The following is a 14177-nucleotide window of genomic DNA, read 5'->3' as shown; positions in this document are numbered from 1 at the left end:
TTCTTTCATCTTGTTAATAGTTCTTAATGAATGTAATAATGCTTTACTTTTTATGTTACACGGTATGGAAGAGGGCGGATGGCCGGGCGTTGTGGAGGAGGCAGTGGGTCTCTGGGATGCTGGGTGAAAATGCTGTCCACACTAAACAAAGACAGCCAGTTCTTCACCTAGTTCAGAGAAGGTCCAGAAGGGAACTAGTGCCACTTATCATTCAGCATGTAAGGAGGCGATCCACAATCCTCAGTGGTGAGTGGCGTGTCTACCGGCAGGCTCTGTCTCAGCTTGGCTACAGACATTACACAGTTAACCACAGTATATCATACATGGATGCTCCTACAGGGGCTCACACGCAGAATATAAGGAGGGGCTGGAGAATATACAAGGAAACTGTTTGGAGGCTTAGAGGTAACCGGAGATAGAAATGTATGAACGGCTAGCAAAAAACACAATAATGGTCCTCTAGGACGATTCATTCATGATCTTGGAAAACTCCATGAATGAGAACTCCTACTATTGCATATTTATTAACAAGCACATTAGTCTGAAGACATCAAGTCTTTTTTTTAATGTGTGTTTTATAAAATATTACCAAGTAATTTATACATTTCTTAACAGACAACTTCAAATGATAAGTTTATTTGAAAGTGTGTCGTTTATAAATGGCCTACAGACATTTATAGATATTCGTGTATATTGAATAGTTTTCACCTTAGCGGCTGTAAAATGCTACAGACAATTTCTATATGACAAGTAATTTAGAAACTACAGCTGCTGTTTGTTACTGTTTAACAAATAATTTGTATGACTACACTTTTTAATTATTTTAACAGGTTCACAAAGATTCTTAGGAGCCAGGATTAATAAAGCTGTCATTTTAATAATATATTAACTAATGGTGCATATCCTCTGAATTCCTGAATTGGTCACCATTAATTCTGAAATTGTAACATACATATTTACATTAACATTTAAGGTGTTTAGCAGACTCTCTTATCCAGAGTGACTTTGTTGTGCATAACACAATAGCATATTTCATAAATGCAATTAAAACTTTTTTATTTTTTAATAAGATTTAATAAGTGCAAAACTAATGTTCAGGTAAGTGCATCTTCAGTCAGCGTATGAAGACAATGAGGGACTCTGGTGTTCAGACAACCAGAGAAACTTCACCACCTGCAGGGCTACAACAAGGAGTCTTGATGCTTGTCTTCCAGGCCTCTTAAAGGATGGAGGTTAAGCAGGTTGCACCTGAAGCTCCACTCCACTGGTCCACTTGTTATTCTAGGAAAAACGACCTGCCACCTAAAGCCCCTGGAGCCCCAACTCCAAACCCTACACACAGTAACCTAACAACATTCTGAACATTTACTTTAACTAAATGCAGTTCCATTGTTCCTGCACGTATGCAATGGCACAATTAATTATCTAATAAAGAATAACGCTTAAAAACCCAATTAAGCATAACATCTGACTTCCTGATCTGTTCATGATCAGATAATTATGAAGTGAGAGCTTAGATACATCTTATAAATGATTACTAATATATTAATTCATGATGAATAACACTAACTCATTAGTTCATGATTAGTTCATTATGAATTACAAGCATATAAATGCTCTATAAACTATCGTTATTATAAAGTGTGAGCCTTAAATGCTTCATGCCCTCTCCATTCCCTCTTCTCTGACCTGTCTCCCAGATGCAGGGACGAACTAACACTCTTGCTTTCTTCAAACACAGACTGGACTCATTTATTTGTGGAGTATTTTAAGATGATTTGTTTGTACAGTATTTAAAGAGTACTTATTTGTGGAGTATTTAAGAATATTTATTTATGGACTATTTTAAGAGCATTTATTTGTAGAGTATTTTAATCCTGCACATATGGAAATATCATTGCAATGGTCCACTAGTAAAGACACACGGATACACTCCTAGTGGATACAAAAGAAAAGGTATTTATGGGCTCTCAGTAGTCCAGTGCAAACAAAAAGCCATATCCAATAAAAAACAAACAAAAATATTCAAAAAAAGGAAAATGCAGTATTTACAAGTATTTACAAGTTCAAGGGGAAAAAATCCAGCAATCATAAATTCTCCAACATCAATCAACTTCAAAACACAACTCTAGTGAATTTTCCCTTAGAAACATATATAAGGAAACATCACCACAGGAAATTATGTGACATCACTTCCTTTCTTTGGGAAGGAAAATTCCCCATAAAAGTCCCCTTCAGCACAGGCTACAGTTTCTTTTCACTCTAAAACAACATGGAAGCTTCTCCACAAAAGTAATCACAGGTAAGTTAATTTTTCTCTTTATCTACTTTGTTTTACCTACTTAGTTAAAATAAATAAACTTTCCTGGCAAGATAAACATTAAACTTAAACTCCAGAAATAAAATTATAAGAACAATATTTAATCTCAAATACTTACAGTACCTTTCTCTAATGAGTGTGGGGAATCATACGTGACATCCCTCCGCCCAACACAAAACAACCCATGTTGAGTTTCATGATAAAGTCCTCAGGAACGGCTGTGGAAAAAACTGTACTGATACATTGGTCTGGACTCAACCCATGTATCACTCATTCAGGAATCTGAAATTGGCCTACCAAATTATAATCTGACCTTCCACCTTTACGTTTCTGAAAACGGCTCCACAGCCATGGGTGTCCTGGCCCAGGAGCATGGTGGCAGTTATCAACCTGTGGCCTACCTTTCCAAACCTTTTGATTCGGTCGTTCAAGGCATGCCGGCCTGCTTACGCGCCGTGGCTGCCTCTGCCCTGCTGGTCACTGACGTAGAGAAATTGGCACTGTCTCATCCAATGGTTCTTCACACTTCACATCAAGTTATTACTATTCTGAATAACATTCAAACACAGCACATGACAGCACAGCAACGTTCAGGCCTTGAGGCCATCCTCTGTGCCACTCGGAACTTAACCATTAAATCACACATGACCCTGCGCTCACCTAGTCTGTTACAATCATTTTTGACATCGCTAAATCATTCTGCTGACTCTGTGCCCCATGACTGCATGGAGGTTATCCATGAGTCCTCTAGCATGCGTTCTGAACTTTCTAGCACGCTGCTGGAAGGCGGCTATCACATTTTTGTAGATGGCTCATGTTTTAAACCGTCTGACTCTGAAATTGTCTGTGGTTATTCTGTCTGATTTCTGCGTAACCTCATTTGGGAGGCTCACTCTGTCCTTTACAGGTCTTCTCAAGCAGCTGAACTAATGGCATTGACCAGGGCCTGCCATCTATTCCAGGATCAGTTTGTCACCATATACACTGACTCCTGTTATGCGTTTGGGGTTGTTCATGACTTGGGTAAGATTTGGCACTCCAGGAGGTTCCGCAGCTCAGACGGTAAACCCATATCTAATCCAGGACTAGTCTCTGCACTTTTGTCTGCATGTACACTACCAGCTCGGCTGGCTATCGTAAAGGTCAAGGATCATGACACAACCTCTGAATCTGAGCACAAAGTGGTCAGCAGTGTTGTGAGATCAGAATGATGCCCAGTGCCACCACCAAATTGTCACCATTTGAGGTAATTTATGGTAGACTATTTACCACCCCATGTGCCAGAGGTAACCCAGGTGTTTCTCTTTGAGGTGACATGGACGTGATCCTGGTTGACTACACCAAAATGTTGATTGAGAAATTGAACAGTCCTCAGGCACCCAACGCAACATTTCTGCTACACATTTGACTCCTGCAAATTAGCTGACAAACAGTTGCAGATATTCTTTTTAGCGTTATTACCTCAAAGTTTGAGAGTGGTGGGAGTGTAGCTCAGTGCTAGAGTGCATACTTTGCATGTCAGAGGTCCTTGGTTCCATACTCAGCACCTCCAGCCTAGTTGACTGATCTTTAGAACAACTGCATGTGCTTTAGAATTTAGATATATCCTCTCTAGAAGGGGTTCATTTTGGAAGCATATACAGCTGTGCTTTATGCTGATGCTATCGATAGTGCACGATCAGCTTCCAATGACAGTTACTCATGAGTCAGAAGGCTGTCAATATTTTAGTAACTTCCAACCCTTTCAAGGCTTTTCTACTGTCAGACTTAAGGTGCAAGCTCGTGCATTGTTAAAGACCAGTTCATGACTTGCTTCTAAGGCATGATGGCCAAGTAGCAAGGTGTTAGTTTTATAAACCAAAGCCCACAGTTTCAATCCCTGTTTGTGCCTTTCAGAAGATTGTATTCATCTGAGAGCTTCAACTTTGTTCATGGAAGCCAGACAAAGATGTGCTGAGGGTAAACATGTTTCTCCAAATCTCAGGCTCTTTTCTTTCTTGTTTTCCCCTCATGCTCTCTCTCCTTAGGGAAATAGTTCAGGGACACATACTCTTGTGTCATAAGTATCTGGCGAAAAGCCTTTATACAACATCCACCACTCTCCTAGCTCACCGCAAGCAGTAAAACACACACCACTTTGAGCCGCTCTCCTCCAGTCATATACCCTTCTTTGTTTATTTGTCGTGAATGCCGCCATAGCTTCAACGACCGGTGCAGTTGATCCAGTTTGGGTTAAAGATGATGGGTGTATCACATGAGCTTCATAAACCAGATGTTTCGACTCAAACAAACTGCACCTTGTTTAGTCCATTAATAAAACAAGATGTGGTCTTGACTGCATGGGCCTTAAAGTCTTGCCATGGTCCTCGTCTGAGAACGGAGGTCCATACAGAGATCCATAATAGCTGATGCTTTGTGGATAATTCCTGCCAGACTACTGGCTAGTGGAGTTGATGACAGATCTCACACTGGAGCTCTGCATTTCTGACAGGGTAGTCAGGGCAGTTTGCAATGTATCATTACAGTACACTGGAAAATAGAGAGCTTAGATCAGTGTAGGGGTGAATAGAGGGCTTAGATCAGTGTAGGGGTGAATAGAGGGCTTAGATCAGTGTAGGGGTGAATAGAGGGCTTAGATCAGTGTACTGGTGAATAGAGCGCTTAGATCAGTGTACTGGTGAATAGAGGGCTTAGATCAGTGTACTGGTGATTAGAGGGCTTAGATCAGTGTAGGGGTGAATAGAGGGCTTAGATCAGTGTAGGGGTGAATAGAGGCCTTAGATCAGTGTAGGGGTGAATAGAGGGCTTAGATCAGTGTAGGGGTGAATAGAAGGCTTAGATCAGTGTACTGGTGAATAGAGGGCTTAGATCAGTGTAGGGGTGAATAGAGGGCTTAGATCAGTGTAGGGGTGAATAGAGGGCTTAGATCAGTGTACTGGTGAATAGAGGGCTTAGATCAGTGTAGGGGTGAATAGAGGGCTTAGTTCAGTGTAGGGGTGAATAGAGGGCTTAGATCAGTGTAGGGGTGAATAGAGGGCTTAGATCAGTGTAGGGGTGAATAGAAGGCTTAGATCAGTGTACTGTGTGACACTCGTCTGTCTTCTGTAACAGCTGACCCTGATGCTTGGATTGGCTGGAATGGCCAAGTACTCTCTCAGTCAGCCAGGTGGGGTGGAAGGGCAGGGGGCAGAGGCCACAAGGTACAGGTGGAGAACGGGAGGTGCAGGTGGTGGAGGGCAGTGTTACCGAAGGCCAGCATGCAAGAATGAGAGTGAGAGAATGTGACATTGAGAGAGACAGATAGAGAGAGAGAATGTGAGAGAGTGTGTGTGTGTGTGTGTGTGTGTGTGTGTGTGTGTGTGTGTGAGCAGGAGGGAGAGAGAGTGAGAGAAAAAACACACAAACACACACACACCTGATAGTTAGACATGACATGACAGAAGAGTGAAAGGTTCATTCAGCCAATGCGAATGTTCTGCGTTCAATACTTAATTAAATCTATTTATTAACAATTTACTATTTGCCATACAGTAGACAGCTCTGCCTTGAGATCTGAAGTAAATTTATTTTTTATTTAATATAGAATGTAACGTGAAAAATAAATTCTGGTTTTAAAAAATTTCTCTTTTCTACCACTGTCAGTGTTACAACACTACCACCTGTTAGTAGATCGACTCTGGTTTTGTAGATTAATTCCTTTGTCACTTTATCAGATGCCTAAATGACAGAAAAAATACATATACCATCTGACAGCAGGTGAGTGTAAACAAGCAATGTTAACACAAACAACTCCACCAACAAACAAATATGTACAAGACAAGCCTTATAGGAGCAAAGAAACACAGAGGACCAAGGAGTGGAACTGATCGAGATGAAAATACATTTTTCAGGATTTGCTAAATTGCAGCTGTACCTAGAACAGCTTTATTGTTTTAGGATGGTTTGCACAGTTTTGGGGAGTTTTGTTGTTCTTTTTGTTTTGAATTTTTGTTGATAGAAATATCTGAATAGGGTTACAAAAAGCAGTGTGAACAGCAGGGCTCTTACACATGTTTCTTGAACTTCCTGGGAGTCCCGTAAGGATGCAAGAATTCCCTGAACACGGATGTGATGATTTAAATGAAGGAGGAAACATTTTGATCAGTTTTTTAAATCTAAATGAAGTTAGCGTAAGTTCCAGTGCGATGACAGGCCCGTTGAAAGTCTTCCTTAGAACAAGGAAACGCTTCAGTGCACTTGGAAAACCTGTCTACAATCACTAGCAAGTACTTCAACTGACCACAAGGTGGAATGTGCATAAAGTCTATCTGTAGACACTGAAAGGGATATTCTGGAGCCGGTAAGGCATCATATTTGGCTTGTGTTTTACCCTGGTTGCTTCTGGCACAGGTTAAACAGCTATCTAGGAGCAGTTTTACAGTGAGACGTTTTGCAGGAATACAAAACTGTTTTTTGAATGCTAGCCATCACTCCCCCTTTGTGCAACATGTGAAATCCCATTAAAATGATGCACAAGAAATGGAAAAATAGATTTAGGAAGGGTGACACGCCATTAGACCATTTTAATCAGGACTACAGCCCTAATCAACCCAGTGAGAGCAGTCCTGTTGTGTACTCTGAGTTTGTAAGAAACACAGATTGATATTATTCTTCACAAAGCAATGAGAAAACATGGCGATAGCTTCACACATCGAGGATATAGTGTATGGGCATGAGGGAGCATTAACAGCTGACCAACATGCGATCTCGTCCGCTAAGGCATTGCCAGTGGCCGTGTCAGACTCAGAGGTTGTGTCATGACCCTTGACCATTACGATAGCCAGCCAAGCTGGTAGTGTACGTGCAGACAAAGTTGCAGACGCTAGTCCTGGATTAGAAATGGGCTTACCTTCCAAGATACGGAACACCGGAGCACCAAATCTTATTGAAGTCATGAGCAACCCCAAATGCATAACGGGAATCAGTGTAGATCGTGACAACCTGATCCCGGAGTAGATGGCAGGCCCTGGTCATTGCTATCAGCTCAGCTGCTTGAGCAGACCAGTAAGGGAGAGAGTAAGCCTCCCAAATGAGGTTAGGCAGAGAGCAGACAGAATAACCGGTTGAAACGGTCAGACGGTTTAAAACATGGGCCATCTAGAAAAATGTGATAGCTGCCCATTTTTGATATCAGTCATGTTACGAGGCATAACCCTACACAGTTTATTACCCAGCATCATGAATGGAGCAGAAATATTCATGGGGGGATGGAGCCGTGCTCCAAAGTTTCACCCTGCTATAGAGAGTTGAGGTTAGTATAGAGGGCGGGTGTGGCATGCTGTCCGCTCCTCCTCCAGAATATGTCGGTACAGACACATTCACCTGATTAAGCCCTTCTCGAAGTGATAAAGCAATGCCTTACACAATTCCTTTGGTGTTTTTGCTTATCTTTTTTTCATTGCTTTAACATGCTCTTCCTCTCTGCAATATGCAGGATGATCCATTGCTTAAAATGATATGAAGTTTAGTTTATGGTATCATTATACAGCATATCGCTGTATTGGACACTTCTAGCTATAGCAAGCTAAGCTGTGGTTAGTTCCTACAACTAACGTGAGCTAGCTACCTGTCCGTCCATACGTTCAGTGAACAAACTCAAGAGATCCAGCTGTGCACAACCGCACTGTTTCACAATACCAAGCCAGCTTGTGTACCCCGACAATTCTGTCTACTGGCTGTGATGCTGCATTTTGTTCTGGCAGAGAGAGAGAGAGACTGGCAGACTCTCCTCCCCTCAAGGTCCGTTAGTAAAATTATTTTTTTTCATCTGGAAATCTAAGTTGCTATATAGTGCTGTGTAATGTTAAACTTAGCACAACAATGTCCTGTAGGTCACATAAATATCCTAAGTAGCCTAATGTCATAATAACAAATATGAACAGGAATGATCAACCATTACAAACAGAATGTTAAAATATTAAAAATAACGAGTTGATTACAAATCGAGTAAACATTTATAAAGTAAAACTTAAACAGAAAACCCATATTTTATCATTTAACTAATGAAAGATAGAAAATCACAACAACAAAAAACAATAACATGTTGAAAAGATCTGCACTAACATTAACAAGCATCGCTGTCACCATAGCAACCACAGCAGCAGGGGTTTTTACACAGGATACAAGGTTTCATGACATTGCGATTAGCAAAGTAACATTTTCAAAAGAAACATAAAATAAAAAATAATATCTCTGTACCTGTGATGACATATAAACATGTAAAAATTGCTTGTTAGTATGTGTGTGTCTGTGTGTGTGTGTGTGTGTGTGTGTGTGTGTATTACCCATGTAATAACAAATTGTAAGTACCAGTGAGAAGTCCCCCAAAAAAAACACATGCACAATAAATGATGCTAAAGGACTGTTCAGCTGCAGTTGATTTCTGTACATATGATACACACTGTTCTACAAGTTACACATGCTGTGGAATCATAACTCACTGTGTTGAAGTCTCTGTACAAATCTACACATTAAAGTTGGAAATCTTTGGAAACTGGGAAAGGATTTTCATGCTGTTTTCTGTGTGGTGGAGTGATACAGATGCAGATGCACACAGTATGAGTGTAATGTCTTGTGATAGTTACCCTCCACCACTGTGTGTTCATGGACTGTGTGTTTGAAATGCACATATGCTGTGTGTATATATATTTATATATGTATGTAAATTAAAACACAGGATTAACACAGAAAAGTTTGTATATTTTAACAAAGTAGGTAAAACAAAAGTATATTAAGAAAAAATGAATTTACCTGTGATTTTTTTTGTGGAGAGTCTTCCATGTTGTCTTTGAAGGGGAGCTTTATGGGGAATTGTCCTTCTTAAAGACAGGAAGTGACATCACCCAATTTCCTGTTTTTCCTTGTATTAGTTTCCAAAGGAAATTTCAAGAGTGGAGTTTTGATGTTGACTTATGTTGGAGAATTTATGATTGCTGATTTTCTTTTATTGAACTTGTATCTTGTAAATGCTAAATTCTATTTTTTTTTTTAACATTTTGTTTGTTTTTGTAGTGATTGCCAGATGAATCCTTGAAGCTTTCCATCCAATTGGTTCAAAAAAAGGTTCATATCTGGAGGCTTTATGTGCACACAAACCCCCCTGCTGGCTAAACCTTTATTGTCATTTCAACTATTTGTGAAGGATCTCTTGGCTGTTTTGCACCAGTGTCAGCATGGGAATAGTCACTGCCAACAATAGAAATAAAAACACCTTAATAGGACAGCTTAGTTTCCTGATCTAATTAGTTGTGTGTTCATGATTAGGCAGATCTGGCTATAAGGTTTTTGTTAACTAGAATTAATGAAGTTTCATTACTGAATCTATTTCAGCACCCAGTAATGTTTGTGGTTCACAGTGGTCATTTATATTTCATCTGTTTAACTCTCTCTTACATGACAATCACATATAAACAGTTAAAAACTGAGTGGCAGTGTGGAATGGGTGATGAATACAGTGGTAACCACAGAACTGTTCAGTAAATGACCTGTACAAATGTAAGTGAGCAGTAAGGAGGCGGACGCAAGTGTGGAGAAGAGCGAGATTTATTACGCGCAAATCCAAAATCAGAGTCATTGTAGCAGTCCAGGGTGATAGAGCCAACACGGAGAGTACGTGGATACATGAGCAAACAAACAAAACACACAAAGGCAAACAGGTGAAGCAGGCTATAACAAAGGCTAGGAAAAACGAAGGCACGGAGTACAAACTTAAATACATGCATATACGGGCTTTCAAAAACATTCACCAAACACAATGAACACGCAAATGCCATGAACAACCAAGACAAGGGCAAGAAGACAGGTTTTAAATACATGAACTAAACGAGGGACAGGTGTGGAAAATCAAACGAGGGGCGGAGAAAACGAAACTACGGAATGGAACTAAAATACACAAGACAGAAAACACGGAACACAGAAGCTGGGAGGGACTAGCCGTGACAACATGTTGCTATGGTAACTGGGTTTCTTTTTTTGGAGGGGAATTTATTGGTGTAGAATCATAGCTGAGGAATGGATCCTAGACCTCCGTACGAGACCTCACCATGTCAGGTGTTTATCATGAAGCACAGGGTGAAGTAGTGGTCGACCGATTCATTGGCCAATTAAATGTCTTTTTTATAATCAGCACTGGCATTGTTATTTTCCTTCCTGCCGTCGACTGAGAAGGTTGGGTGGGGGGTGAGAGGTGGGTCTTCTTTATTTTTTATTTTTTTATTACCTGTGGAGATTTTTATTTAAAATAAGTGCCCTGCTGACAGAGTACAGATATACTTAAGCAAACAGTGCAGAAAATAACCGTCATAAATGTTCATTTAAGTTCTCAATTGGTACCATTAAAAAATAGGAATTCAACAAACACTTGAATGGAAGGGCTGCTGTACATGTGGAGATGTTGATTTAAGAAAAAAATTGAAGTGGTCTCTTATTTTTTTCCAGAGCTGTATATTGTCCAGTTAAAGCACTGCTTTCTTTTCAGCCAATAGGATGGAAAATTTGTCAGTGTTCAATAGATGCTTAGAGTTGGGGTGGGTCGTCTCAAATTTTGTAAAGTAAATTTGTTGTGTTTGACTGAATGTTTCACATTCAGTGAGAAAGTGCAGCTCTGTCTCTACAGTGTCATTTTTACACTGCTGACAGAGTCTCTGTTCTTCTGCAGACTGCATGACTTACATTGGCTGGTCTGGATGGGCACGTTGTGTTCCCCGAGTCTGTACTTTGTCAACGTGTTTCTGTGTTTAATGTCATTCACTTTGTACAGGTAGTCTGCTACAGTGTACTGACATTTTAGGGTCAGATAACAGTGCATTTTGCTTTGAGCTTGTGTTTGTGTGTTCCAACGGGTTTTCTGTAGTGTTATCATTTGGTTTGGTCTGATTGTTTGTATTTCAGACTGGTCCTGGTCTGCTACAGTGTTAGTGTTTGTTAATGAACTCAGTGTCAGGGCCAGCTGTGTGAGGGGATTCTTTTGTCTGCTCATATCTTGGCACTGCAGGGCTTTATAGTGGTACCAGTAGTAGTGAGCATTTTTTAAGTATAGCCAGTATTCAATAATCCTTTTTTGAATTTGAAATAATAGTGTAAATTGGCCTAATTCAGCTGTATAGGCATTATTTGTTGTTTTCCTGTGCACTTTCAGGATATTTTTACAGAATTCAGAGTGCATAATTTCAGCTGGGTGTTTGTTCCATTATGAGTAGCCCTCACACTTCACAACCATATAGCAGAATTGGTTGTATAATAGACTGGAATATTTTGAGCCACATTTAAATTGGTATTTGAATGTGAATTTGACGTTTGATTGCATAGAATGCCCTGCTTGCTTTCTCTCTCAGTTGACTGGCTGCTGGATTGAAGTTTCCAGTTGAAATAATCTTTAATCCTGAGTAATTATAATTTGTACAGGTTTCTAGCGTTTGTGTCCATAATGTGAAACTTGTGTGGTGTGTTTGCTTGAGATCTGGCTCTTTTTGGAAAATGATGCTTTTGGTCTTTTTCAGGAATTTTATACTTCTGTGTTTAATCATTTCATTTCAAATGCCATCAGACACACTTGCTTTTTTTTGGTTTTAAGAATAGAAATTTGATTTCTAAGTTCCTGCTCAGTAATGGGTGAGTCCAAGGGATTCTAGAAGTCTTTTATTGGTAGTTCTAATATATTAAATTTTTCAGTTATATGCTTTTGTTCAGGTCTTGTATTTTTGAGTAATTGATTGTAAAGAGATTTAATATGTGTTATCCAATATGTGTTTTGAAAAGCCAATTCTTCTTATTTAGATTTATTGAGAGTGTTCAAGAAATGTGTCTAAAAGTGTTTGAATTTCTTGAGAGTTGATTGCTTTCTGGAACTCCTCTGTGCTGTTTTGGGCCCATCTGTATCGTCTCCTGATATTAAACAGCTGACTGGTCAGTGTGGGTGCAGCACTGTTAGTCTCTGTCCTACTAATGAACACAGTGATTTGGCTGTGATCAGACAGAGAGGTTAGTAGCTTTACAGTGAATGTACTGAGAGAGAAAGGATCTAAATCTGTTATCATGTAATCCACTGTATTGCCAAGAGGTGAGCAAAAGGTGGATCTCCCCAAAGAGTCGCCTCATAACCTACTGTTGACAATGTACAGACCCAGATTTTGTCAGAGCTGCAGGAGGTCTTTTCCATTCCTGTTTACCTGTGTGTCAGAATGATATCAGGAAAGAAACATTTCCTTGTATTAACAGCCCTGTGGACCTCGAGAAATGTGTACTTTGAAAATGATCAGAACATTCTTGGAAAATACAAAACATGCAAAAGGGGTTCGGGTAGAAGAGGACTTTCCAGATCTGGCAGGATTTATACAGTCTTTTCAGTGTTTGAGAAGCAATTTATAGGAGGAAGGTTTTACTGATCTAAACCTGCAACTTAACGATGAAGGTAAGAAGATTGCTTAATTTTTGTGTCACTTTTTTGTTTAGATTTAATGTTCATTTTCAAAATGAGTGTGTGCGGTGTGGCAACACTTAATGGGGCCGGGGATGTGAATAAAAGAACACAGTTTTTTCAGTTAATCAAATTTAAAGGAAATAATGTAGATTTTGCTCTATAGTGATAGACAGAATGAAGCAGACTGGCCGAGAGAGTGAGAAGGTAAAGCCTTCCTTAGTCACAACAGTACCATGTCTGGGGGCGTGGCTGTGTCATGTCTGGGGGCGTGGCTCTGCCCCTTCCCAACAGCTGGGTTCCACTATTTGTAGTGGAGGATATTGATGCTCTTAAAGTAAAAAAAAAACAAAAAACGAAACTAGCTGACCTGCTTGGGGTAAAGGTACAGGGGGCCCTGGTATGTTCTCCTTTTCAGAACATGACACAGATGTACTCTCTGTCCAAGTTTTTCTTTGGTTTAGAGCATAAACATGGTCAGAGCAGATGGATACATGCCTTGAAGTCTGGTACTGTACTCTCAGATCCTGTGGAGATTTGAAGAAGAGCAGCACAGTTTAAACTACGCTGTATACCAGCGAATATAGATCATACCAGGAGTTGGAAAATATTTACTTAGATGGTTCCCCTCAGGTAGAAGAAGAGGCTGTATTGGGTCTCGAGGGGCCAATGTCCCTGGTGGAGTTGCAGGTTCCCCTTCAGAGCATGGAGGGTGGGAAAGCCCCAGGTATTGATGGACTGCCAGTGGAGTTTTACAAATCCTTCTGGTCTGTGGGTGGAAAGGATGTGCTGAACAATGACAGTCTCACAAAAGGAAGCACTCTTTATTTGTGGGTATAATTACACACAGAAGAAGAAAGCACAATGTCAACTTCTGAATTTAATAAGTTGGCAGTGTGGCTCAGTAGGAAGTGTTTGAGGGTCAGAGTGACAGTAGTATTGTAAAGGTGGTGAAGAGTCATATAGTGTTAGATTTTAAGTTTTATTCTGCTATGAATGATATGACTACTTTTGAAAATATTTGGGGTTACAGTGATGTTTTGTGAAAGATGAGGGAGTGGATTTTGGTGTTTCTTTAAATTTTCTTTTTCCTTTTTGAAATTGTATGGTGTGTTTGAATGTGCTTGTATATAATTGTTTAATAAAGTTTATTGAGAAATCTGAAAATTTCTCTCTGTCCTTCTCCATCTGGGTCCCCATAGGGCTCTCTCCCTCTCTCTCTCTCTCTCTCTCTCTCTCTCTCTCTCTCTCTCTCTCTTTCTCTCCTCTTCTTCATCTTGAGTTCAGGTTTCCAAGCTGCTCTTTCTTTCTCTCTCTCTCTCTCTCTCTCTCTCTCTCTCTCTCTCTCTCTCTCTCTGTCTCCCCCTTCTCCATCTGGAGTCCAGGTCTCGGAAAGAGAGAGAG

Source organism: Electrophorus electricus, chromosome 1, assembly GCF_041902795.1.
Source record: "Electrophorus electricus isolate QZ-2024a chromosome 1, ASM4190279v1, whole genome shotgun sequence".
Lineage (NCBI taxonomy): Eukaryota > Metazoa > Chordata > Actinopteri > Gymnotiformes > Gymnotidae > Electrophorus > Electrophorus electricus.
The sequence above is the reverse complement of the archived record's forward strand: the minus strand, read 5'-3'. Positions refer to the sequence as shown.